This window comes from Culex quinquefasciatus, chromosome 2, assembly GCF_015732765.1.
Source record: "Culex quinquefasciatus strain JHB chromosome 2, VPISU_Cqui_1.0_pri_paternal, whole genome shotgun sequence".
Classification (NCBI taxonomy): domain Eukaryota; kingdom Metazoa; phylum Arthropoda; class Insecta; order Diptera; family Culicidae; genus Culex; species Culex quinquefasciatus.
In genome coordinates, this window is record NC_051862.1 from 51,600,346 (window position 1) to 51,626,041 (window position 25,696).

The 25,696-nt window shown below is 34.8% G+C and overlaps 1 protein-coding gene across 12 annotated transcripts in view; it reads right to left on the reverse strand.

Annotated features, from left to right (window-relative positions):
- Window positions 1-25,696, reverse strand: part of LOC6045918 (serine/threonine-protein kinase WNK1) — a 152,379-nt gene that overhangs the window by 116,326 nt on the left and 10,357 nt on the right. For 3 of the 12 annotated variants that reach the window (XM_038255468.1, XM_038255467.1, XM_038255469.1), the window contains exon 2: window positions 24,878-25,526. The exons of the other annotated variants lie outside the window; for them this stretch is intronic. The gene's annotated coding sequence lies outside the window, so the exon portion shown is untranslated. The remainder of the gene's footprint in view (window positions 1-24,877; window positions 25,527-25,696) is intronic. 12 annotated transcript variants of the gene reach the window in all.

A 25,696-nucleotide genomic window follows, 5' to 3' on the forward strand; every position in this document is an offset into this window, starting at 1 on the left:
TTTACATCAAAAAATGAAGTTGAAAATATTTTGCGACCAATATTTCGTTTTTTTTTTAAATCAGTATTGATTCAAAAATTCATAACTCGCTCAATGATTTTTTGCCCATTCTGGAAATTTCTGAAAAGTTGGCATTTTATGTACTCTAAAACATATCAAAAAATAAAAAAAAAAATAAAAATAGTGTTTTTTTGCAAATGAGTGATAAAAAGTTAAATAAAAAAATCACCATTTTTTTTACCGTGTATCATTTTTTTCCAGTGTAGTCCGTATCAATACCTACAACTTTGCCGAAGATACCAAATCGATCAAAAAATTCCTTTAAAAGATACAGATTTTTTAATTTTCATACATCCAGCTGCCAAATTTGTATGGAAAATTATATGGACAAACTAATGATGCAAAATGGCTTCTTTGGGCATACCGAAGGCACCAAAAAAGTTTCAGTCGGATTAAAAAATACAAAAATTAAAATGGAAGAAAAAAGACCGATTTCGTAGAGAATTGCTCATATACAAAAATGGCTTATATAGGCCTAGAATAACATGTCTACAAAGTTTCATTGAAATCGGAAAGGGTCGCTGGGCTGGAATTTAGAAATATTGTATTTTTTTGATTTTTAAGGTAATTTTGATACAACAAATGAGCAGTGGACGTTAAATTGCGCCGTCTTTTTGAGCTTTTCTAGAAAAAAGCAAAGCGACCATAACTCAATTCTCCCCGTAGACATCTGAATACCATTGGCCAACGCCACAGGGGCCTGGGTTCTGCAGTCTCCAAGTCCAATTTTGGCCAACCCAGTTAATAATAATTTGCACACAGCAGAAGAAAGTGACTAATTGATGATTTAATTTCCTTCGGGTTGGTTATTATGAATTTTTGTCCCAACATGGAATGTGCAAAAAAAAAAGAAAAGGCGACTCAAAGAAGTAAAAGGGCAATGGTTATGATGCGGTCATTCGGTCATTCGGCGGTAATAACAACAACTAAAGGGGAGGAGAGAGAAAAAAAACAAGCAATTTTGGACGCGTGCGTCATACGCAAACTCTTTGTGAAAGTTCGTTTTCGCACGGCGCAGCATTTGTTGTCTAGAAAGAGAGAGAGAGACTGTTTGTTGTGGCTTTTTGGCAATGTAATACGACTTTAAAAGAAAAGTTGGCATAATGCAATGTTGATTTTAAAAGGTTAAATATATTTTAAGAAGAGCGGTTCTCCCTTAAAAGTTTGTTATGAAATTTAAAAACAAATACAAATAGTGTGAAAAAATTTACAGGCTTGTAGTGAAATTATGGAAAAACATAGTTTGTATCAGACTTGTATTATGCTGATACAGCTTATCTCAGTCCCAGTAATTCGGGAGTGTTCAACTCTTAAGTCCAGATTTCAAGTGGACCAACCGCGATTTGAACCCTGCCCCTTCTACCTGTGAGACAGAAGCCACAACCATTAAGTCACGAAACCGGTCAAGTCAAAACCAGACAGCTTTTGTTGCAAAATTTCCTTAGTTACGGTAAATAAAACTAACGACCTGCAAAATTTACAAGGGGAAAGACGACAGTTTATACCTCCAAATTGGCCCCCTCTGTTCACAGCTATCATCGCCGAACGATCCACGGCGACCGTGGACCATTTCCTTGAAATATTACCCCCAATTAGCAACATTATCGTCCTCGTTGGCCGGTAGATGTCTCTACCAGGGGGAGTCGGTCTCTCTGCCACTCGACAATTGACACACGTAAATACACGTAACACACACACAAGACCATTATGAAAAGGTGTCTCCACCAAGTGCCAACAATTGCCACGCTTCTTCTTTTTCAGCGTATTATCAGAGAAGCGCAACTTTGTTGCAGATTGTTTGTGTTCGCGACGACGACGGGGCGACGTTTCTCAGTCAACACACACACAGTCGTGACTGACAGTTGAGTTGGTTACAGAGAGATAGTACGCCTTAGAACGCGGCTCCCACCAACATCTTCGTGTGCGAGTGTTGATATTGACCCTGGCTAGGGCGCGCGGTGTATAGCTAATGTGCGAGCTGGGTGCACTTGTGTGGTGCGAGCGCCACCAACCGGGGGCTATCCCTTGGAGTGCAAGTGCAATTGTTTCAGTCAAATCACTACACCTATAAGAGGTACTGAAAATGTTGCAAGTTCTGCTGTCCAGATGCTTTTTTTGGGCGATTTTCAACGATCCATTTAAAAACATATTTTATGAACGTAGAAATTTTTGCGAAGTTCACCTATATGACTAAAAAAGCCATTTTGTATTATTTATACAACTTTGGTTTTATGAAAATATTATTTCACCATTCGGAAATTTGTATCATCAGACCGGATTTTTCGATCACGTTTTACGTTTTATCACGTTTTACGTCATATCGAAATTTGGTCATATTGTGAGTTCAAATGTAAAATTATCATTTATCAAGTTCACAGAAAAAAATCGATTCTCGTAATCGTGGATTAAGTTCACGAATGTGAGAACCACGAAGGAATTTTTTCATGAGTATGGTGCATTTGCACTATAAATATAAATATATTCCTTCGTGGTTCTCGCATTCGTGAATTTAATTCACGATTTCGAGAATTGATTTTTTTCAGTGTTATTTACATTATTATTATCTGTTTTGCATTTTTACAAGGCCAATGCGAATTAGATGTCAAGTTTTTGTCCCCACGCTTTGAAATTTTCTCAAAAATTAAAGTGTAACAAAAAAATCAGAAAAATCCATATCGATTTGATATATTCAGCAAAGTTGTAGATTATGTTTACTTTCAGAAAAATGTGTATACGGAAAAATACCCGATATTTTTATTTCAATTTGTACTATTGAAATATGAGTTTTAACACCAGATTATTTTTTTTTTTCCAAAAATCACATTTCTTTTAAAAAAATCATTTCTCCGGTAACTGATTCTGCATAATACAAAATAAAAATGGTAAATTTCAAATACGTATTTTGGGAATTCACCTTTTAATGATAAATTGCAAAATAGAAAAATCGGATTTTTTTCATCGTACCTATTATTATATAAAAGTTCATAACAACAATACTTCAAGACATCGAATTGATCAGAAAATTCCTTCTCGAGATACAAATTTTCGAATATCCAAATGGCTATTTTGTATGACCCGACCGCAAAATTGTATGGAGACATGTATAAACAAAAACAAATGATGTTTGGCGATTTCTTTCGACAAAGAGAAAATGCATGGGCAAAGTCTCACCTACAATCAGAGGCGCGTGGCCAAAATGTTTACCTGTTCAAGTTTTAGTAATTTTCAAGTTTTTTAGCTCAATCATATTTAAAAAATATCTTTTATACATAATAAAAAGAAATTAGATTATGTTAGCAATATTGTTGTGAGAATTGTTGATCACATGATTTTTATTGAAATAGTAACTCTTTCAAATTACAGCAATTATCATTCTTCAAGAAGTGAAAAATTGAAGTGCTTTTTACATTGTAGTTTCTATAATTAGCTTGTTTTGTAAATAAAAAAAAACTAAATCAAAACTTGAGGCGTAATCCAACCACAAGTTTTTCTCTGGTGTTTTCTTTAGAATGACTTATCTTATGTTCCATTGCACAGTGGGCGAAATGGAACCCAAAATCGGACTTAATTGAACGCGGCTGGTTCCCTGGTATGAATAATAGTGTTTCTTATGTAAAAAAATCCGAGGAATCGATTGGTGATGGTTTCATCCACCGCACGAAACGGCAAAGGGTCCATTTTGCCCCAATTCCCCATTTTTTTACATTTTTTCTTGAAAATCGGTCTGTATTTAGAGCGGAGGCTTTATGCGGCCTTCCAAAATGCACTAAACTTATTTGAAAATGTCCCAGGAATCCAGTAAAAATAACCACATGCACCGCAAAAATCATCTAGGGTCCATTTAACCCCAATTCCGCTATAAAAGCATTTTTGGCCGTTTTCAAATGTTAGGTCAGATTTAAAAATCTGAAAATATTTTATCGTAAAGATCAGACAATTTTACATAAGAATAACGATTTGCACTTGATAGTTTGACACATTTATGTTGATGAAAATAAAATGTATGTGAAAGGCAGTTTATTCTGCGTTTGGGAAAATTGGCCCAAAAGTGATTCTTCAATCTTTTTATTTAGTTTAATTTCTATATCAACATAAATGTGTCAAACTTTCAAGTGCAAATCGTCATTCTTATGTAAAATTGTCTGATCTTTACGATAAAAATATTTTCAGATTTTGAAATCTGACCTAACATTTGAAAACGGCCAAAAATGCTTTTATAGCGGAATTGGGGTTAAATGGACCCTAGATGATTTTTGCGGTGCAAGTGGTTATTTTTACTGGATTCCTGGGACATTTTCAAATAAGTTAAGTGCATTTTGAAAGGCCGCAAAAGCCTCCGCTCTAAATACAGACCGATTTTCAAGAAAAATGTTAAAAATGAGTAATTGGGGCAAAATGGACCCTTTGCCGTTTCGTGCGGTGGATGAATCCATCACCAATCGATTCCCCGGATTTTTTTACATAAGAAACACTATGTTTTATACCAGGGAACCAGCCGCGTTCAATTAAGTCCGATTTTGGGTTCCATTTCGCCCACTGTGCATTGGATTAGATTAGAGTAAAAATTATTCTCAATTCTCACTAAGCAAACATTCCGGATGTTGACCATTCTAATCCTGAAATCACGTGCTCTAGTTTCCTCACCAAAACAATTAGGCCATAAAAATGGTATTTTACGTTTCTCTTCAAAATTTCCCTAAAAACCAGAGGAAAAAAATTACCATCGATGAAAATTATTTTTTTCCATTTAACAAAAACTCGTGCAATTGATTGAACGTTTAACTTTTATTTTTGCATTGCACAGAAAAAAAATCATGGTAATATAACCGTGGTGATTATTGCATTCGATCGTAATATTACGATCGTAATTTCACGACTCACGATCGAGATTTCTCGATAGTAAGATTACGACTTACCATCGACAAATCTCGATCTACCATCGAGAAATTACGATCGTAATTTTACTGTTGAGAAATCTCGATCGTGGATCGAGAAATTACGATCGAAATTTGTAATAGCATTTTTTCAAAAAAATGAAGATTCCAATAATTTAAAAAAAATATGAATTTAAAAAAAAATCAACTAATTCCATGTTAAAAAATTTCATATTAAAAAATTACAAAATTAAAAAAATTTCAAAAGTTTCAAAAACTTAAAAAATTTCAAACATTTTAAAAATTTAAAAAAAATCATTTTTTTTTAATTTAAAAAATATAAAAAAATTAAAAAAAATTCAAAAATTTCAAAAAAATCAAAAAATTCAAAAATTTAAAAAATCTCAAAAATTTAAAAAAATTCAAAAATTAAATTTCAAAAATTTAAAAAATTTCAAAAATTTCAAAAACTTCAAAATTTCCAAAAAATTTAATTTTTTTTAAAGATTTCAAAATTTTAGAAAAATCATAAAAAAATTAAAAGAAAAACATAAAAGTTTCAAAAAAATTCAAAAATTCAAACAAAAATTTAAAATTAAACAAAAATTAAATTAAATTTTCAAAGTTTTTGAAAATTTTAAATTCCTAAAAAAATTAATTTTTTATTTTTTTTTAAATTTTTGAATCTTTTTAAATTTTTGAAATTTTAGATTTTTTTTTTAAATTTTTGAATCTTTTTAAATTTTTTGAAATTTTTGAAATTGTTGATTTTTTTTTATTTTTGGATCTCTTTTAAATTTTTGAATTTTTTGAAATTTTTAAAATTTTTGAAATTTTTGAAGTTTTTGAAATTTTTAAATACCTGAAATTTTTAAAACACATATCGAGATTTTCTCGATCGTCGGTCGTAATTTGTCGATGGTAGATCGAGAAATTACGATCGAATGATCTCAATCTACTATCGACAAATTACGACTTCCCATCGACAAATTACGACTTACCTTCGACAAATTACGATCGTAATATTACGATCGAGAAATCTCGATCGTGAGTCGAGAAATTACGATCGAAATATTACGATCGAATGCAATAATCACCACGTACATCTGGGAAGGGGTACATCTTTTATGTCAGAAAAAATGTGTAATATTACCTCTGGAAATGTGTAATTTTACCACTTTTCTGGTGTAATGTCACTTTTCCATCTAAATTGAGGTAAAATTACATCATAAAAGAGGTAATATTCAACCTTCAAAATTACAGCTTCCAAATTTACATTATTTTTTTCTTTGTGGTTTTCAAAATGGGCTTTGTAAGCATATAACAAATTTTGAATTGATAGCCACAAATAAAAAATAATTGTTTTAGTTAAGTATAAAAAATCTGTGATTTTTTTTTGTTATTTTACTGCATCCAGGGTGGTCACCAGATTTAGATTTTCAATTTCTCGGTTTTTTTCCCGGTTTTCTCCCGGGATCAGAAGGAATTTTCCGGAATGTTTTTAAACCAAATTACAATGTTTTTTAGGCTAACGTTAATATCATCATACTTTTTGAACGCATACATTTGGTTCAAAGTTTGAATTCCTCAAGAAAGCTTTCAAATCTTGAGTAAAGAGTAAGTAAGTTGTAAACGAAGCCGTTTTTATCTGTTATCAATCAAACCTCTAATTTTCAAAGTATTGGGTTTTTTCATCAAAAGTCGTTTTTATTTTTTTTAATAAGATAAATTATTAATAGAATTTATTAACTTTGTAAAATAGATTTACAAAAAAACATTGTTATCAACATTGATGTAAATGCGCGTTAATTTTCTTTGTATAAAGGTTTTGTGAATTCAAAAAGAACAATTCTTCCAAGAATTATCAATTTCTGTGATTTTTTTTTTGCTAAAATTATGCGAGTACTTTCTTTTTAACCAAAAAAGTCTTTTTGCATCATTAGTCTAAACAAAAATGTATACACTTTGGCAGCAGCGCAGGAAAAGTGCTGTACAAATGTAAAAAAATCGATACCTTGAAACTTTCTTTTTAGAATAATTTTAATAAAAAATACTTTCTTAAAAAAAACCCAAAACACATAATGGTAAAAACAATTAAAAAATTATCGTGCTGTGATTTTTTTTAACAACACATAAGGCGGGTACACATTTTATTTAAAGTTTTTGCTGGCCCGAAAAATCAAGGGACAAAAAATTATTATTTATTTTTTTCATAAAACATCAAAATTTCAATGGGAATTTAAGTGCAATCAGCTGAAATCAATTTAAAATGCATTCCCTTGCGTCTAGAATCATTTTTAAGCATGTTTCGGTTGATTTAATAATCTTTTGAATTTTTGAAAATTTTCGATCTTTATTTTTTTTTTTCGTTATTTTTTTTGTTTTCGTCAAATCTTACATTTTTTGAAGACTAATGATTGCAAAACAACTGAACTAGCGTAAAATGCATTTTAAAACACTTTTGGCATTCAAATGTTGAGACTATGGCTTGTTCTTTGAATTTTTATATTTTTTCAGATTTAAACATACTACACATACTTTTTTGAAGTTGTAGCTATTTTCAATTAAAAAATAATTCTATTTTATCTCTAAAAAATCAAATGTTTGTGAAAATTCTATACAGCATTCTTTTTTGAACATTTTTGATCCATTCTTTTGTTGTTGAGATACAGGCCACAGAGATATTTACTGTAATGTTGTTTTCGTACCATAATATCCATATTTTCCACTTACAAAAAAAAACCTAATTTTAATTTTATGCAAAACTAATATTTTACCAAAACTGGGGTAAATATCCGCCATTACGGGGTTTGTCTTCCGGACCCCCTGAGACCGCTCGTGGTACCTCCAGGGGTACATATACCCCAGGTTGAGAACCGCTGGTAGAGCAAACATTTTGCTTTATTAAAAAAAACAAATTCGCCTGGTAAAAGTATCATAGGATACAACTGAAAAAAATATCCCTAGCCAAGAAGCATGAGTCTATCACACAAATTCAAACATAGATTTCGCGAATTCTTCATTTAGAATAACAGGAATAATATTCTTGTTGAGAAAAGAACATATTGAATACATTAAAGAGGCTTTTGTCAAATTCTAACGAAACTTAAAATATTTTCCCGGTTTGTCGGTCGAATTCCCGAGTTTTTCCTTGTTTTCTCCCGGTGGATAAAAATCCCGGTTTTCCCGGTTTTTTCCCGAGGTGGCCACCCTGAGACTGCATCTCATATCTCAATATAAATCTACTAAAAATAAAATAAAAAACATCACTTTATAAAATTTTCCCAAAAAAAATTAAACGATCAAAACTCAAGAACTCAAATCAAGTAGACATCATTACGACAGCTTATTTGAGCTTTATTTTGATTTTTGTTTTTGGACAAACAACATGTTAAGGAAATTATTGTATGCTTGGTAGGCTGAAGATTTTGTTCTATTTTCTTCCAAATTATTTTGCAAATCTGTCGATGAACTTGCTTGCTCACTTTTAACTGAGCTATTTATTACTTTATTTCAGTTAAAAACGCTTTTTGGAAGCAACATGCCATTCTACGATTTATAACAATTAAAAAAGTTTTACAAAAATATTTGAGCAAACACGCCAAATCGTCTTGGAATCATGGAACAGCCAAACGCATTCGTATCCATAGAGCTCTCAGTGAAAATCTAACGCGCCAACCTGTTCGGATTTCTCCATGCACGAGTTCCCATACAACGCATCCAAAAATACACAGAAAGACCCCCCTATTTGTACACGCTGGACGGTATGAATGTGGTAGTTAAGAGTGTGCATGAAAGCTTTTGGACAGTCGACATAAAAGCGCGCGATCCGAGACGCGAGCAGGGAGAGAGCAATGTTCAAAGAGAGAGAAAACTCCAGATTTTGCTCTCTCTGAGATTATATGTCTTTGAAGCGCAGTGATAATATCGGAGTAAAATTATTCAATATTATTAGGCAGGTGCCATTCAAAGTTATTGATGATTCGTCGCTAATATTTCAAAAAGCGCCATAAACATAGGTTTTGCATGAGACATAACGCTTATTGAAATGTTAGCGGCGAATTATGCCAACCTCGATTTCAACTCTCTTCTTAAGATTTGTTGACATCGAATAATATTCTACAAGCTCAAACGTCCCAAATCACAACCCAATCCGGTAAGGTCATCAACCTCTTCGACTGCATAACACCGGCAGCAGCGACCTTAGCGCGTAACCAAATTCCTAACACCAATCAACAACAAACGCAACAAAAAAAATCAACAAATCGTGCCCGCGGACGATGGTAGTCAAGAGATAGAGACTCCACCAGCATCCACACACCGCACTCGACACGACTCGTTCAGCTCAATTGACGGGAATAGTTCGGTAGCCTGCCACCAGGGGCGGACCTGAGGGAGAGGAGGGGTGCGGGGAATGTTTTCATCATAGCGTGTAATCATAAGACGGACGAATGGCGAAAAGAAGTTCATTTCGTTTCTATTTTAAGACCGCCACCACCACAAGCGTAAAATTGAGTGCACACACAACCACACACACTAAGGTAAGTTGGCAATGTTTGAGTGAGTGCGACGTTTGCAAATTTTGTTGTTGCTGTTTTTTTTTAATTCGCAACAGTACCGAGCAAAAACAACAATAACAACTCGGTGGCGACGGCTGCGCTACCAGCAACGATGATCGTGATCTTCGCGACGTCGAGTTAACCCTCTACTGTTTGTTTTGTTTTTATATTTGTTTGTTTCTTTTGTTAGCATATTGTGTTACTTCGCGTTTTCTTGAGCATGAGCATGAGAGACAAAATAAGATTCGAACTCACTTTCTCTGATTACCAAACTTTCATGTTACCACCGATCTAACCAAGCTATATATTGTGTTACTTCGCGTTTTCTTTTGGATTTAGTTCATTCTTTGTTTGATTACAATTTTTTGTTTTTTTTTCGATCTTATTATTTAACCTGCCAGGTTTTTTCTTCTCAAGAGTGCCAAGAGTTAGCAAAAAGTGAAAAACTTTGATGGACACGCAGCTCCGCCAAAAACGTTAAGGTGATGCACCTTGTCAATCGCGACGATTCAAGGGGTAGCTTTTTGGCAGGGAGGAAGTCAGACGGGGGGTACCAAAATTATATTGATAAATATTGGCAGGAAAAAAAACTGGGCACTGGATGCCTTGTTTCAACCAATGGTGGCGGCATTTTTTCGTTTGAAAAGCTTCGACAAGCAGACTGGGGGAGAGGAGCTCGCAAACCGTTCGTGTGTAGCGGTAAATTATCAATTTGGCGGCTGCTGTTGGCGTTTGGCTGCTAGACTTTCACAAAAACTTTTCGAAACTGGCTGATAGGTGATCGAGAGTTTTTTTTTGCGTTTTTGTTGATACAATATTTTATTGAATTTATTTAGTCCTAGTTTTTAGAACCTTTCGATATAATGATATATCTAGAGTAAATCTTCAAAACAACCTATGGGTCATGGGTTTCTTATGCGGATAGGATATTTTGAAAATTCAATCTAGAATATTTCAAGAATTTTTCATGTTTACATTATTTGATAATTTATTTATTCATTGCAGTGGAATTTAACAGTAAACATTTCCGGAAATAAAATTTTCTTTTTTGCGAACTCTTCTATGACTATTTTGAATTGATTTGGACACAACCTAAATAACAATTATGAAACTGTAAACTGGAGCGTTTGGTACGGTATGTCCATGCCTTCATCCTACCCTGTAGATACTGTGATATGTGATCCGTTCTCAGAATCCTCTCTGCGGTAGACACGACGCAGTGGGGCTGGCCGATTAAATTTGTGTAATTAATTTTTCGGTGGTCTCGGATGAACTGCATTTACAGAGAAACTTTTTTTTAATGATTTTTCTAACCAGCACTTGCAAAAAAGGTCCTGCTGTCAAAATGCTTATGCGCCCCGTTCAAATGTTGCTTCTGGTTTGAGTATTTTTGTGATTTTTATATAGGTTAAACTTTGAGATTATTTATGCAATCAAAAACATTATTTGAAAGATGAGCAATTATCTGAGATTTCGAATTTTTTTTGTATTTTTTAATCCGCTGAAACATTTTTAGTGCCTTCGGTATGCCCAAAGAAGCCATTTTGCATCATTAGTTTATCCATATACTATTCCATACAAATTTGGCAGCTGTCCATAAAAAAATGATATATGAAAATTCAAAAATCTGTATCCTTGAAGGAAATTTTTGATTGATTTGGTGTCTTCGGCAAAGTTGTAGGTATGGATAAGGACATAATACACGGTACATTTTTTTTGGTGATCTTTAATTTCACTTTTTTTGTTTTATTTCTTGATATGTTTTAGGGGACATCAAATGCAAACTTTTCAGAAATTTCCAAAATGTGCTAAAAATCTTTGACCGAGTTAAGAATTTTTGAATCAATACTGATTAAAAAAATCGAAATAATGGTCGCAAAAAAAGTCAACTTCATTTTTCTTCGTAAAATCGAATTATCAATCAAAAAGTACTTTAGTGAAATTTTGATTAAGTGCACCGTTTTGATTTTTTTTTTTTTAAATTAGTGCACATGTTTGCCCTCTTTTGAATAAAAAAATATTTTTAAAAAGCTGAGAAAATTCTCAATAATTTGCTTTTTTGAACTTCGTTGATACAACCCTTAGTTGCTGAGATATTGCCATGCAAAGGTTTAAAAACAGTTAAATTGATGTTTTCTAAGTCTCACTCAAACAACCCACCGTTTACTAATGTCGATATCTCAGCAACTAATGGTCCGATTTACAAAATATTTAAACCAAGACTAACATTTCAAAAAGAGCTAAACATGATTTAAAAACAAAATATTGTTTTTCAAAATTTCATGAATGTTTCACCTTTTTACATAGTCAATCGGTTCATTAGTAATATTGAATGTTTGGCCCTTTTGAAATGTTAGTTTTGGTTTAAAAAATTTGAAAATATATTTTTCGAAAAGATCGGAAAATTTCACGAATGATTCATATTTTACAAATTGATGTATGAAAATTCAAAAATCTTCATCTTGAAGGATTTTTTTGATTTGGTGTCTTCGGTAATCTTGTAGGTATAGATATGGACTACACTGAAAAAAAATGATATACGGTAAAATTTTTTTTGGTGATTTTTTTATATCACTTTTTGTCACTAAAACTTGATTTGCAAAAAAACATTTTTTTTATTTTTTGATATGTTTTAGAGGACATCAAAGGCCAACTTTCCAGAAATTTCCAGGTTGTGCAAAAAATCTTTGACCGAGTTATGATTTTTTGAATCAATACAACTTTTTTCAAAAAATCGAGATATTGGTCGCAAAAATTTTTCAAATTCATTTTTCGATGTAAAATCAAATTTGCAATCAAAGAGTACTTCAGTGTAATTTTGTTAAAGTGCACCGTTTTCAAGTTAAATCCATTTTTAGGTGACTTTTTTGAAAATAGTCGCGGTTTTTCAATTTTTAAAATTAGTGCACATTTTTGCCCACATTTGAAAAAAAAATTGTGAAAAGCTGAGAAAATTATCTACATTTTGCTTTTTTGAACTTTGTTGATACGGCTCTTAGTTGCTGAGATATTGCCATACAAGGGCTTAAAAACAGTAAAATTGATGTTTTCTAAGTCTCACCCAAACAACCCACCATTTTCTAATGTCGATATCTCAGCAACTAATGGTCCGTTTTACAATGTCTCATATGAAACATTCGTGAAATTTTCCGATCTTTTCGAAAAAAATATTTTCAAGATTTTTAAACCAAGACAAACATTTGAAAAGGCGTAATATTGAATGTTTGGCTTTTTTGAAATGTTTGTCTAGACTTAAAATTTTTGAAAATATTTTTTTTTGCAATTCCGTCGTGAAACTACTTACTTTTCCTGTCATTCTTGAACGACGATATAGCCTACTTTTCTGTACTAAAAATAACAGAATCGAATAGCAACACTTTTCAAAATAAATGCTGAAAAGTTCTACTTTTCAGCACTCAAATGGGTGCTGAAAAGTTGAAATTTTCAGCACTTGTTTCGAAAAGTAACACTTTTCAACATTTTTTTGATTTAAACGACTTATTGACAAAAAAAAATGAAAATATGACATAAAATTTCACTCAGTGTGTGTTTTTTGGAATTGCAAAAAATGTTGTATGGAACTCATTGCAAAACTTGATTTTTTCAGCACTCTTCGTATTTATCCAACTCGGTGAACCTCGTTGGATAAATGTACGACTCGTGCTGAAAAAATCCTCTTTTTGCAACTTGTTGCATAAACTACTATTTCGAAAGGATCGGAAAATTTCACGATTGTTTCATATTTTAACATTGTAAGTCGGACCATAAACCTTTGCATGGCAATATCTCAGCAACTAAAGGTCGTATTAACAAAGTCCGAAAAAGCAAAATATAGAGAATTTTCTCAGCTTTTCAAAAATATTTCAAAAGTGGGCAAACATGTGCACTAATGCTAAAAATTTAAAAACTGCGACTATTTTCAAAAAAGTCACCTAAAAATGGATTTAACTTGAAAACGGTGCACTTTATCAAAATTTCACTTAAGTACTTTTTGATTGCAAATTTGATTTTTTGAAAAAAACCAGTATTGATTAAAAAATTCATAACTCGGTCAAAGATTTTTTGCCCATTCTGGAAATTTCTGAAAAGTTGGTATTTTATGTCATATCAAAAAATAAAAAAAATAAAAAATAGTGTTTTTTTGCAAATCAAGTTTTAGTGACAAAAAGTGAAATAAAAAATCACCAATTTTTTTTTACAGTGAATAATTTTTTTTTTCAGTGTAGTCCTCATCCATACCAACAACTTTGCCAAAGAAACACCAAACCGATCAAAAAATTCCTTCAAAAAATACAGAATTTTGAATTTGCATACATCATTTTTGTATGGACAGCTGCCTAATTTGAATGGTAAATTATATGGACAAACTAATGATGCAAAATGGCTTCTTTGGGCATACCGAAGGCACCAAAAAAGTTTCAGTCGGGTTAAAATTACAAAAAAATAAAATTAAAAAAATGAGATCGATTTCGTAGAGAATTAGGGTGGTTGACGATTACGGCGTTTAAGAAAATCTGAATCTTTTTAGAACATATTTCAGTATTTTTTTTCTTTTCTAGTTGTTCGGCATGCTAAAATAACTTTGTCGAAGAAATTTAAACTTTAACTTGCAATCTACACCTTCTACGTCTAATTTGATTAAAAGCATCAGCGTAAACCCTCAACTACAGGTATTTCAACGCAACAATTTAGGGGAAGCTTTGGGGAAAAGTGATGCTGATGGCACATTTTCGTTCCGAACATTCATTTTAGGGTGAAAAAAAAATGCATTCCAAAAGAAATTTCTAGCACTACAATCGCGGAAAAAATCTCATGAGTATTTTTTTCTTGAAAATCGAGATAATTATGTTTCACAATGTCAAAATTTCAAGGGAAATGTGTACGGAACCGCCCTAATGAAATTCGAAAATTAGACAAAAATCACAAAGCATTAATTGAAAGCAGTTAAAACTGTATGAGCTGTCAATTGCCGGCCGCTCCCAACTCCACAGCATACCAGGTAAATGGATAGGGGATTTGAAGCACTATTTTTTTAGAAGATAAGGGAAAATCTCCATGGCATCCGCAGGTAAGTTTCGCATGGAGTTGTACGGTTTTTGAGAAGGTAAACGGTTGGCTTTGTTGTTCGAATTCTTTTACATTTCTAATGTAAAAGCTTTCATTTTTTCACATCTTATAGTTAAAAAAAATCAACTTAAAATAACTTTAAATTAGTTTTTTTATTGAAAGTAGTTTAGAATAGTTTTGAGTCGGTTTTTTCGTTCCCGCCATAATTACAGGTCGTCATAAAAACGAAAATAAAACACCAAACTCCTACCATACGGTTCTTATCTAATTTTGTTTTGACTGAAACTGCAACAGTAGCAGCGATCACGCGCACGTTTCTGTTTCCCGCTAACTTCTCTGGTTTTGAGTGTATGCTAATTGGTATAAATACACTTTTTTCTGTAAACACTCCTGCAAGACACAGACAAGTGGACATTATTGTGTGCGGATTTTGAGCCCTTCCCCGGAATAAAATTTCAACCAAAGCAGACAACTCCCGGAGTCGTGTGCCACCACAGATTGCCCGATTCCACGGGACTGCATCACATGTCAACGCCGGGGCTATCGAATTACCCACAACAAAAGATAAAGAACGGCGAACTTTGGTGCTGGTGGACGGACGTCAACGACTCTTCTAGTGCGGAGCTTCGTTCAAATCTCGCAGAGTTCTGTCGTGACACATGATTGAGCGGCACATACAACTCTGACGTTGCTGAGTCACATGCAGATTCACCGCGTTCGAAGAAGGTACGCACTTGACGACCAGACGCGCAGACCAGGACGGGGGGAGAAATGGTCCTCTTAAGCTATGAGCAAACGCTGGAGAACGCTCAAGTGATTCACATTTGCTCAATATTTAAACGCAGATTAGTTGGCACAGTCGCTGCATCCAAGCTGCAACAAAGTAAGGCCACTTCAAGGCGAGGTACCCCGGCATACTAATGAACTCACGTTCGCAAACCCGAAAAAGGAAGTCTTGCGGCGGACGGAACGCCCCACTGCGGTTCAGCGCGGCACCACAGACAACGGGAGAAATATGTGGCGTGCCTTTACGAAGCTCACGTAGTTGGGGACAACGATAGTCCGGACAGGTTATGGGACCTGTTTTCGCCAGAAAATGCGAAAGAGCAAGAGCATCACGGACAACTTTTGGAGTCTCTAGTCTTTTTTGGGGTGATGACTTATAAACTGGACCTTGTTTGGCAAGCTTCGCGCCAGCTACCAGGGAATGCACTTTACTGTCGCGATGAGATGACAAATGTTTGATTGCTGGTATCGATTGCGAGGTGCGGAGTTCCGGGAATCCGATGAGTTTGTTATCTTTCAAGGATAGTGTGAGTTTAAGGACAATATAAGTTCAGCGACGCGGGTATTGCGGCTCACTTAAGATTGAAATCTGAACCGGTTGAGACATCGCAACGCTATACGAAAATCGTGGATTAGAAGAGATTGACATAAATACCATACATCACCAGGGAATCAGTCTTTTTCGGGTGCACTCCTAATAATGTCATCACACAGGAAGTCCCCAAAGTCCCTCTTTATCATTTAATAAAAAAAAGTCATTTCTTGAGTTGCAATCAGTTCCGATTCCCGGAATCTTCGCAAATTCCCACCGCGTGTCGAGTGCAATAAAGCCGGTCCCAAAACCCCAGCTCCATATCAGCGATGACACTACCGCGGTCAAGCCAAGCGCAGGTCTCAAGTGCTGATAACGCGGGATAACACCCCCGCCGCGTGTGTTCACCGGGTGGCGCCAACAGATTAGCGACCTTGGACGAGAGCCATCGCGTAATCGGTAGGGAGGTTCTGCTAGTTCATGTTATCTGAAATTTGATGTGAAAAATTACAAGACCATAAGAGTCCCTAAAAAACATTCACTTTCACTGTCCAGCTAGTCTGCTCAAGTTCGTTACGCGACTAACGCCCACTCTTGAGGTACCCGTAACCAACGTGGGGGTTTACCTCAAGGGTCGCACTGCTCGTTAACCCGAAAGCAGCACAGAGTCTGTGGTCCCTTTTTGCGCTCACTTTGTTCGGGCTAACGTGGGATCATTTTGAACCCCTTCAAATCTGGGGAGTAAATTTAAAGTATAACGGGGAATTGTTTGGAATACTTAGTGACCTAGAAGGAAGCCCAAAAAGTCTTCTCTGGTGCCACTATTAGAGAATTACAAGAGAGATTTCGGTCATTCGATTATTTTTTTTTGTATTTTTTAATCCGACTGAAACTTTTTTGGTGCCTTCGGTATGCCCAAAGAAGCTATTTTGCATCATCAGTTTGTCCATATACTTTTCCTTACAAATTTGGCAGCTGTCCATACAAAAATGATGTATTAAAATTCAAAAATGTGTATCTTTTGAAAGAATTTTTTGATCGATTTGGAGTCTTCGGCAAAGTTGTAAGTATGGATATGGACTACACTGAAAAATAATGATACACGGTAATTTTTTTGGTGATTTTTTATTTCACTTTTTGTTACTAATACTTGATTTGCAAAAAAAAACTCTATTTTTATTTTTTGATATGTTTTAGAGGACATCAAATGCCAACTTTTCAGAAATTTCCAGGTTGTGAAAAAAAACTTTGAGCGAGTTATGAAGTTTGGAATCAATACTGATTTTTTCAAAAAATCGAAATATAAGTCGCAAACATTTTTAAAATTTCATTTTTCCATGTAAAATTAAACTTACAATCATAAAGTACTTTAGTGAAATTTTGATAAGAGGCACCGTTTTTAGGCCATTTTTAGGTAACTTTTTTGAAAATAGTCGCAGTTTTTCATTTTTTTAAATTAGTGCACGTGTTTGCCCAATCTTAAAGAAATATTTTTGAATAGCTGTGAAAATTCTCTATATTTTGCTTTTTTGAACTTTGTTGATACGACCCTTAGTTGCTGAGATATTGCCATGCAAGTGTTTAAAAGCAGGAAAATTGATGTTTTCTAAGTCTCACCCAAACAACCCACCGTTTTTTAATGTCGATATCTTAGCAACTAATGGTCCAATTTACAATGTTAAAATATGAAACATTTTCAAAAATTTTAAACCAAGACTAATATTTTAAAAGGGAGTAATATTGAATATTTGGCCCTTTTGAAATGTTTGTCTTGATTGAGATTTGATGAAAATATTGTTTTCGAAAAGATCGAAAATTTCACGAATGTTTCATATTTAACAACACAGCAATTAAGGGTCGTATCAACAAAGTTCAAAAAAGCAAAATATGGAGAATTTTCTCAGCCTTTCAAAAATATTTTTTTCAAATGTGGGCAAAAATGAAAAACTGCGACTATTTTCAAAAAAAGTTAAAATGGCCTTAACTTGAAAACGGTGCCTCTCAACAAAATTTCACTGAAGTACTTTTTGATTGCAAGTTTGATTTTACATCGAAAAATGAAGTTGAAAAAAATTTGCGACAAATATTTCGATTTTTTGAAAAAATCAGTATTGATTAAAATTTATAACTCGGTCAAAGATTTTTTTGCAAAAACTGGAAATTTCTGAAAAGTTGGCATTTGATGTCCTCTAAAACATATCAAAAAATAAAAAAAATTGTGTTTTTTGCGGGTTTAGCTCATTTCCCCGAATGCCATTTCCCCGAAAATCATTTCCCCTAAATGGCCACATCCCCGAATATCACTTCCCCAAATCAGCTACATCCCCGAATGCCATTTCCCCGAATATCATTTCCCCTAATCGGCCATTTTTCCGAATGCCATTTCTCCGAAGTGACACTTACGCCAATTGCCGTTTATTTAAATTTAAATTTTCATATCCCCTAATCATCATTTTCGCTAAAGCCTTTTCCATGACTAACAGTTATTTTCTTTCTCAATTTTACCAAACAAACAGCTTTTTGGGTATGCTGTTGATTAAATGTTGTAAATTGGGTAGTAAAGCTCTTTGTCAATTTTTATGATCAACGGTAAAAAACAAAATTAAAAACCATTCCTGATAACTTTTTTTTTCATTTTTATGCAAATAAAAAGTTATTGACAATACAACATTTTTTCGATGGATCAACTATGGTCCCCTTGGAACGAGCTGTCAAGTAGAAGCTTTTATGCCAAGAAGGGCCGTGAAGTGATTTTTTAAAAATTGAATTAAAAATCCATTTTAAATCCTTTGCGGTCGTTCAAAGGGTCATTGTGCTTAGAAATATAAACCTTATCGTTGTGAACAATAATATCACAAATTATAGCGGAATTAAAAGGAACAACTCGTCTCTTTGTATTCATAGTAATGCATTCTGCTTAAACGCTCAACCAAACCACAACAAATTTAAGCTTAATTTTAGGACCCAATTACAGTCCAGACTCGATTATCCGAAGTTTTGATTGTCCGAAGTTCGATTATCCGAAGGTTTGTATGGGACTTCGAATAATCGAATCAAAAACAAAATTTTGTTTTCGTTTTTTTTCTTCTTTTTCTTGTTTTAAACATCAAATTTGAGTTCTGCAACCCCATTGTAGTCAAATTTGAATAGTTGATTGCCTATTAAATAATAAAATGCTTTTTTTCAATATTTCAACACCGCCATATTGGCCTTGGATTTAAAAGTTCTAAATCACTTTAACGTAGTTTAGGGGACATACGCTCGACAATAAAAAAATAGGCATAACAATTTTTTTTTTCGTGATTTGATTATCCGAAGTTTCGATTATCCGAAGTGAAATTTTTCCGAAGCCTTCGGATAATCAAGTCTGGACTGTACTAGATTTTTTTTGTTCAATTAACATTTGTATTCAACCGCATAATTAGATGTTGTTTTTGAGAAATTTGCAAGGAAATTTGTCTTTTTTTCGAATTTTGTCAAAGAACCCACAAATCGGACAAATAGGTACATAAGGCTGGTTTAAATTTTATTTTAAGTTTTTGTTGATTATACTTTTTGCCAAATCCCAAACCAGCAATGTGAATAAAATGATCAGTGTGTACGGGGTTCTGTACTACGAAAATCTCAGGGTATGTTTTTTGAATCATAAAAAATAACAAAACTTCTATTGCATTATTATTATCATGTCTATAAGAAAAAAGTATTTGTTTTGAGAATATATGTATAAAAAAAGGTCTGTGACAATATTCATGGTATTTGAATTTGTATTGAATCCCCCCTCAAATGCTACGTCTGTTCTGAATGAAGCCAAAAAGAAAGTTGATCATTCAAGGCCAATGCGAACCTTTAAATATGATGTTTGATGTGATAAAAATTGTCATCATTTTTTTTCTTTTAAAATGCAATTTCCCCGAACGCGGTCAAGCGGAAATGCCCGGTGCCCAGGAGCGCGAGCGCGACCGCGTTCGGGGAAATGGCATTCAGGGAAATGACTATTCAGGGATATGACTAATCGGGTAAGTGGCATTCGGGATTGTGGCCCATTCGGGAAAATGGCATTCGGGGATGTGGACGATTAGGAGAAATGGGAAATTCGGTTAAATGGAATTCGGGGAAATGACTGTTAGGGGAAGTGTCTTTTCGGGGAAGTGGCATTCGAGGAAATGTCATAGATTCGTTTTTTGCATATCAAGTATTAGTGACAAAAAGTTAAACAAAAAATCACCATTTTTTTACCGTGTATAATTTTTTTTCCAGTGTAGTCCGTATCCATACCTAAAACTTTACCGAAGACACCAAATCGATCAAAAAATTTCTTCAAAGGATACAGATATTTGAATTATCATGCATCGTTTTTGTATGGACAGCTGCCAAATTTGCATGGAAAATTATATGGACAAACTAATGATGCAAAATGGCTTCTTTGGGCATACCGAAGGCACCAAAAAAGATTAAAAAATACAAAAAATAAAATTCTAAAAAAAAGCCCAACTTCGTAGAGAATAGCTCATAAGTTACGTGACAATGCAACCCCTTAGAAATCGCACCTCTTCCAGTCCCGCAAAGGTCATCAATCGGACACTTTCACGACCAGTTACGAGCCTAGTTCAAATTCTGCACTAAACGACAACGACCGCGCGGCAGTCTCAAAAGACAGCCCAAAATATGATCGCCATTACCTGGTCCCGCGCGACCATTAATATTTGGTGCAGTTATACATATTAATGAGTCACCCACATGGTGCTGCACATGGATGCGCTTTTTTTTTGAGAGAGTGATCACGAAAAAGAAAGGTACAAACCACCTAACGTCAACCTGCCTACAACACCCACGTGTGAAATGCCGTTGGGGGAGGCTCGCGCAAAGATAAACAATAATGGACGCTGCGCTGCGCACATTAGGAAGCGGGTACCGCCGGGTAAAGAAGTTGTTAAGTTTTTTTTTTTGGTTTTATTGGGAGCAATTAGGTCGGACCGCGCTGTGGTCACCGTGTGCAGGCTGTAAATTTTTGCCGTGGTGATAATCGACTAGGGGTTTGAAAGGTAATTTATTTGCCATTGACGTGGGCAGAGGAGGACTTTGAACATGGGGACGGGATTTTATGTGGCGATTTTATAGAGATTGTGAGGAATTGTCAAAGATGATGAATGAAACATAAACGGAGTTAGCGTAGTTGAGTGTAGGTCCAAGTAATTTCCGCAAAAAATGTCTCCCGGCAGAGTTGCTAGATTATTCCTATCTTTTTTTTTTTTTGGGAGGGTGGTCCAGCCGCACATTGTTGATGTTGAAACCTCTAAACTGGGCCCTCGTCCTGTCACGTCCGTCAGTAGTCTTGTCGTACATTACAACTTGAATCAGATCTGCCAATGAATTAGTACACTTCGACCAAATAAACACTGACGCTGTATGGATCTGACTCTAGAATAAATGCACAGTAGTGTGTTATTCATAAGTCCAAAATGTTCAATTATTCATAGGAGTCCAAATATTCATTTGCTAACTACTTTGGATTGAAAATCTAAATTTTAATCTAAAATCCTCTAAACTTAATGTTCAAAACTAAACGTTCCTTTAACTGTTGCAGTACTACTTCTATAAAAAAAAACAATAAAAAATTTGTGAACTGATATACAAATAGGATAGAAATCGAGATTTGAAAAAGAGATGACCCTTTACGTCAAAAGATCCGTAGTTCCTCGATTCGCAACAATGGTCGATACAACCATAATCCGGAAACCGTTAGTTCAACAGATCAACGAATTTTGTCCGATATCATTACATTATTGATTGATCGAGACTCTATGGACAATTTGACATAAAAGAATGCCTAGTATTCTACATCAATCAAAGTTTATTGACAGCATTACTCCTACTTAACAATTGCAACTAACTTTAACATCAAATAGATTTGGAAAGGATACAGATTTATTTTAAATGCTAATGCCAAGCAACAAATCAATTATACTATCCTGAAGTCCCAACCTAAAACCCACATTGTGATAGTGAAAAAGTCACAGAAGGCGGTGTCTTGTGCAATTGTGATATTTTCACTATCGGAGAACTACCTAGTTCACGAAGACAGCTTATCGGTCAACGCTTAAGCCCTGGGGCTGCGACAAAGCGAGTTCTCGTAGCATGAAGTGGTGTCCATAGTGCTTATAAAAAAGAATGTATACCCAAATTTTAACTAATGCACTAGGATCAAATTATGCCCCTTGACTTTACAAGGCCCAGGGAGTTGCTAGATTATTCCTATCTTGTTAGAATAATAGAGCACAGACACCTACCCGGGTAAACAAAGAATAAAACATGATTAGTGGGAGCCAACCATCGTTCACCATTAAACATCTGAAGATCCCTAATTTATTAGTCAATACCGGCTCCCTCCCAAGAAGCCTGCAGTCCAACAAAAGGGAGGAATGTTAGTCCGATTATTGAGTTCTATAATAAGGCTTAAATTTGTGTTATTATTGTCCACAACGCTAAATCATATTTTTCGCAGCCCTTCTCGACAGAAGAGGCTCTACTTGACAGCTCGTTCCAAGGGAACCATAGTTGATCCATCGAAAAAATGTTGTCTTTTCAATATATTTGTTTACATTAAAATGAAAAAAAAGTGATAAGAAATGGTTTTAACCGTGTTTTAGGCCGATGTACATAAAAACTCACATAGGGCTTAAGGACCCTATTGAAGTTGCATACTCATCAAGCACATAGTTTTTCGCTATATACCTGTTGACACCGCTTGAGACCGTTGAATCCACAGCATCACGGAATGTTTTTTTTTTTTTTTTTCAATAAATGTTGGCGTATCTTTCGTTCAAAAAATATTTACAGAAATGAATTTCTCACCGCGAAAATTTTACACATTTTTCGAAAAATTAATGCAAAATATATACGACGCCTTGCCTTCCGATCAACTATGAAATAGGAAGGGCTTTTAAAATCTGAAAACACCTAATCGAGATTTAAAAAGCACAAAAAACACCATTCACTCAGCAAAAATTACGCTCAAGACGCAAATAATCCTGTAAGACAACCTTTGGGACATTGTTTCGGGATTATTTTTCAAGTGAGTGACTAATGTTCAATAGAACATGCTTATAACTTGAGCGCTTTGAAAACGTTAGCGCAATTCTAGAATAAATTTTCAGAAGGTCCTATCTGCACAGGAATCTCATGACTCATAGGTTGTTTTGAAAATTTACTCCTGAATTGAAAAGATTTTGATGGCGACTTTTGTCAGGCTCTCATTTTGCGTGTGGATGTGAGTGCCAACAAAATGTTGAGAAATTTTGGTTTTGGCCAGTTTTGAGCCCCTTAACGATTTTAGAAATTTTCTAAAACTTCATCGTCCGTACTCCAGGGAAAAACTTTGCCGAAGAGTGCGAAAAGATTCGTCGATATCCATTCCCACCACTCTAAGCAGTGGTGTCTGAATGATGCTCGATAATTCGTCTATTCTGGTCGGACGGGAATACACTGGAGCCCACGCAACTTCTATTATCAACACCTGTTCAAAATTTACAAACTTTTTTGATGACCAAGAACATCCCTAAGCTGTGCTACAGACACTTAGTTGCCAGAAAACGCAAACTTTGAAAAACTGTTTCGTTACGGTGGTAGATTTAAAGATCTGTATTTCAGTAGTGTAGGGTTTTCAAGTGTTACAAATGTTTGGAAATGAAAATTGCTGATAACAGCCCTCTTCTGCTGTTCCAGATAATTGATATGGGTCATTCCAGGTCAACTGAGTACACTTTTGGACTCGACCTTCACCGATTTGGACCAAACTTGGAGGGAACGTTTATCTATCGATAGTTAACAGAAATCCCAAGTTTGGTGCTGATTGGACCATCCCTCTATTTTTGGCACCGCTCTCTTTTTTGGCGATTTTCTAAAAAACTTTTTTTTCTTTTAATCATAACTTTGCAACTATTTGAGCAAAAGACTTTCTACAGGTTGCATTTTATAGAAAATTGTCCAAGGAATTCGATAAAAATAAAATTTTAACCCTTAAATGCCCACTAATATTATATATTAACGTTTTAAGTATAAAAATTCAGTTTTGACCAATTGATTATATTTTTATTTTTTTTATTTTATCGCCATCGTGTTCCCCGGACAATTTTACATAATAATCAATATAGACTTCAAACTAAAATGAACTATTGGCGAGATACAGCGATTTTACTAAAAAAGTTTGACTTTGCACTGCACTCTGTCCTATGAATTTAAATCCGAAATAAGTTTCTCACATATAAAAACCGAATTATGCGAGATTCATTCCTTTTTGTTGAAAAGTACACCATGAACTTCCGAGTGCTGCGCAAAATCAAACTTTTTTCAGTAAAATCGCTGTATCTCGTCAATAGTTCATTTTAGTTTGAAGTCTATATTGATTATTATGTAAAATTGTCCGGGGAACACGATGGCGATAAAATAAAAAAAATAAAAATATAATCAATTGGTCAAAACTGAATTTTTATACTTAAAACGATAAAATGTAATATTAGTGGGCATTTAAGGGTTAAAATTTTATTTTTATCGAATTCCTTGGACAATTTTCTATAAAATGCAACCTGTAGAAAGTCTTTTGCTCAAATAGTTGCAAAGTTATGATTAAAAGAAAAAAAAGTTTTTTAGAAAATCGCCAAAAAAGAGGGCGGTGCCAAAAATAGAGGGATGGTCCAATCAGCACCAAACTTGGGATTTCTGTTAACTATCGATAGATAAACGTTCCCTCCAAGTTTGGTCCAAATCGGTGAAGGTCGAGTCCAAAAGTGTACTCAGTTGACCTGGAATGACCCATATTTATTATTATTAATGCAGCAAAAATGCGACATCGTTTCTAAAAATAATAGATTCAAACAAAAATCAATACCTGCTCGTTCCAGAGCACCTTAATCCTCTTCACCACACTGCACACACCAAAACGCACCCAGTGCAAAATGCAAAGCCGCACTGTACACAAATCACATTACGCATCGACCACTCACCTTGGCTGGAATTCCAGCTAGAGCTCTCCGTGCCTTTTAGTTGCTGCTGCTGTTGTTGTTGTTTTGCGTATCTTCCACACACTGCACAGCTGAACTCGCTGCTGCTGCAACAACAACTTGAACTCGCTACGCAATCCGGGGTTCCACAGGGGGAGACCTTCAAATCCGTTGGATTTTCCTGAGCTGTGAATCTCTTCTTCCTCGTTGATACCCCAGCGGAACCAGCTCGGTGCTGATCAACAGACCATGACCAGCTGCTGATGGTCGCCTTCCTCGTAGAAGTTCTGGGATCCGGATCACTTCTGAGCTTCTTCCGAGTTCCGAATTGGTTCCTGAATTTTCCGGATTCCTGGGCACGCAAGGAAGGACTTTTTCCCCCTTGGGTTTCAACACGATGACACAGCAAAGGAACGCTCGCTCTCGCTCCGATTAATCGATAAACTATTTTCCGCAACAACAACAACAAAACTGCAGATTCGCACTTTTTTGACAACTCTGACGGTTCTGGCCCTCTCTTCTTTTGGCCACCAGCTGTCTCGACGGTTCCTTCCTTCTCACTCACTCTGGTGCCGTCGTCTCTGGTTGGCAAATTTTGCACACTTTTTCTTCCGCCCCGCGGGGAGATGGCCACCTTAAATTATATTATTTTCTGCACACACGAAAAAAAGAAAGAAACTTTCATCACATTTTTTTTCCTCTCGGAACACTGTGGCCGTCCACTAATTAACGGAAAGACCACCTCCTTCTTCCGTGGTGGGCTGCCTGGCTGGCCAATCAGACTGTTGTTGTTGTTATTATTTTCAAGTTCACCGAGGGAGG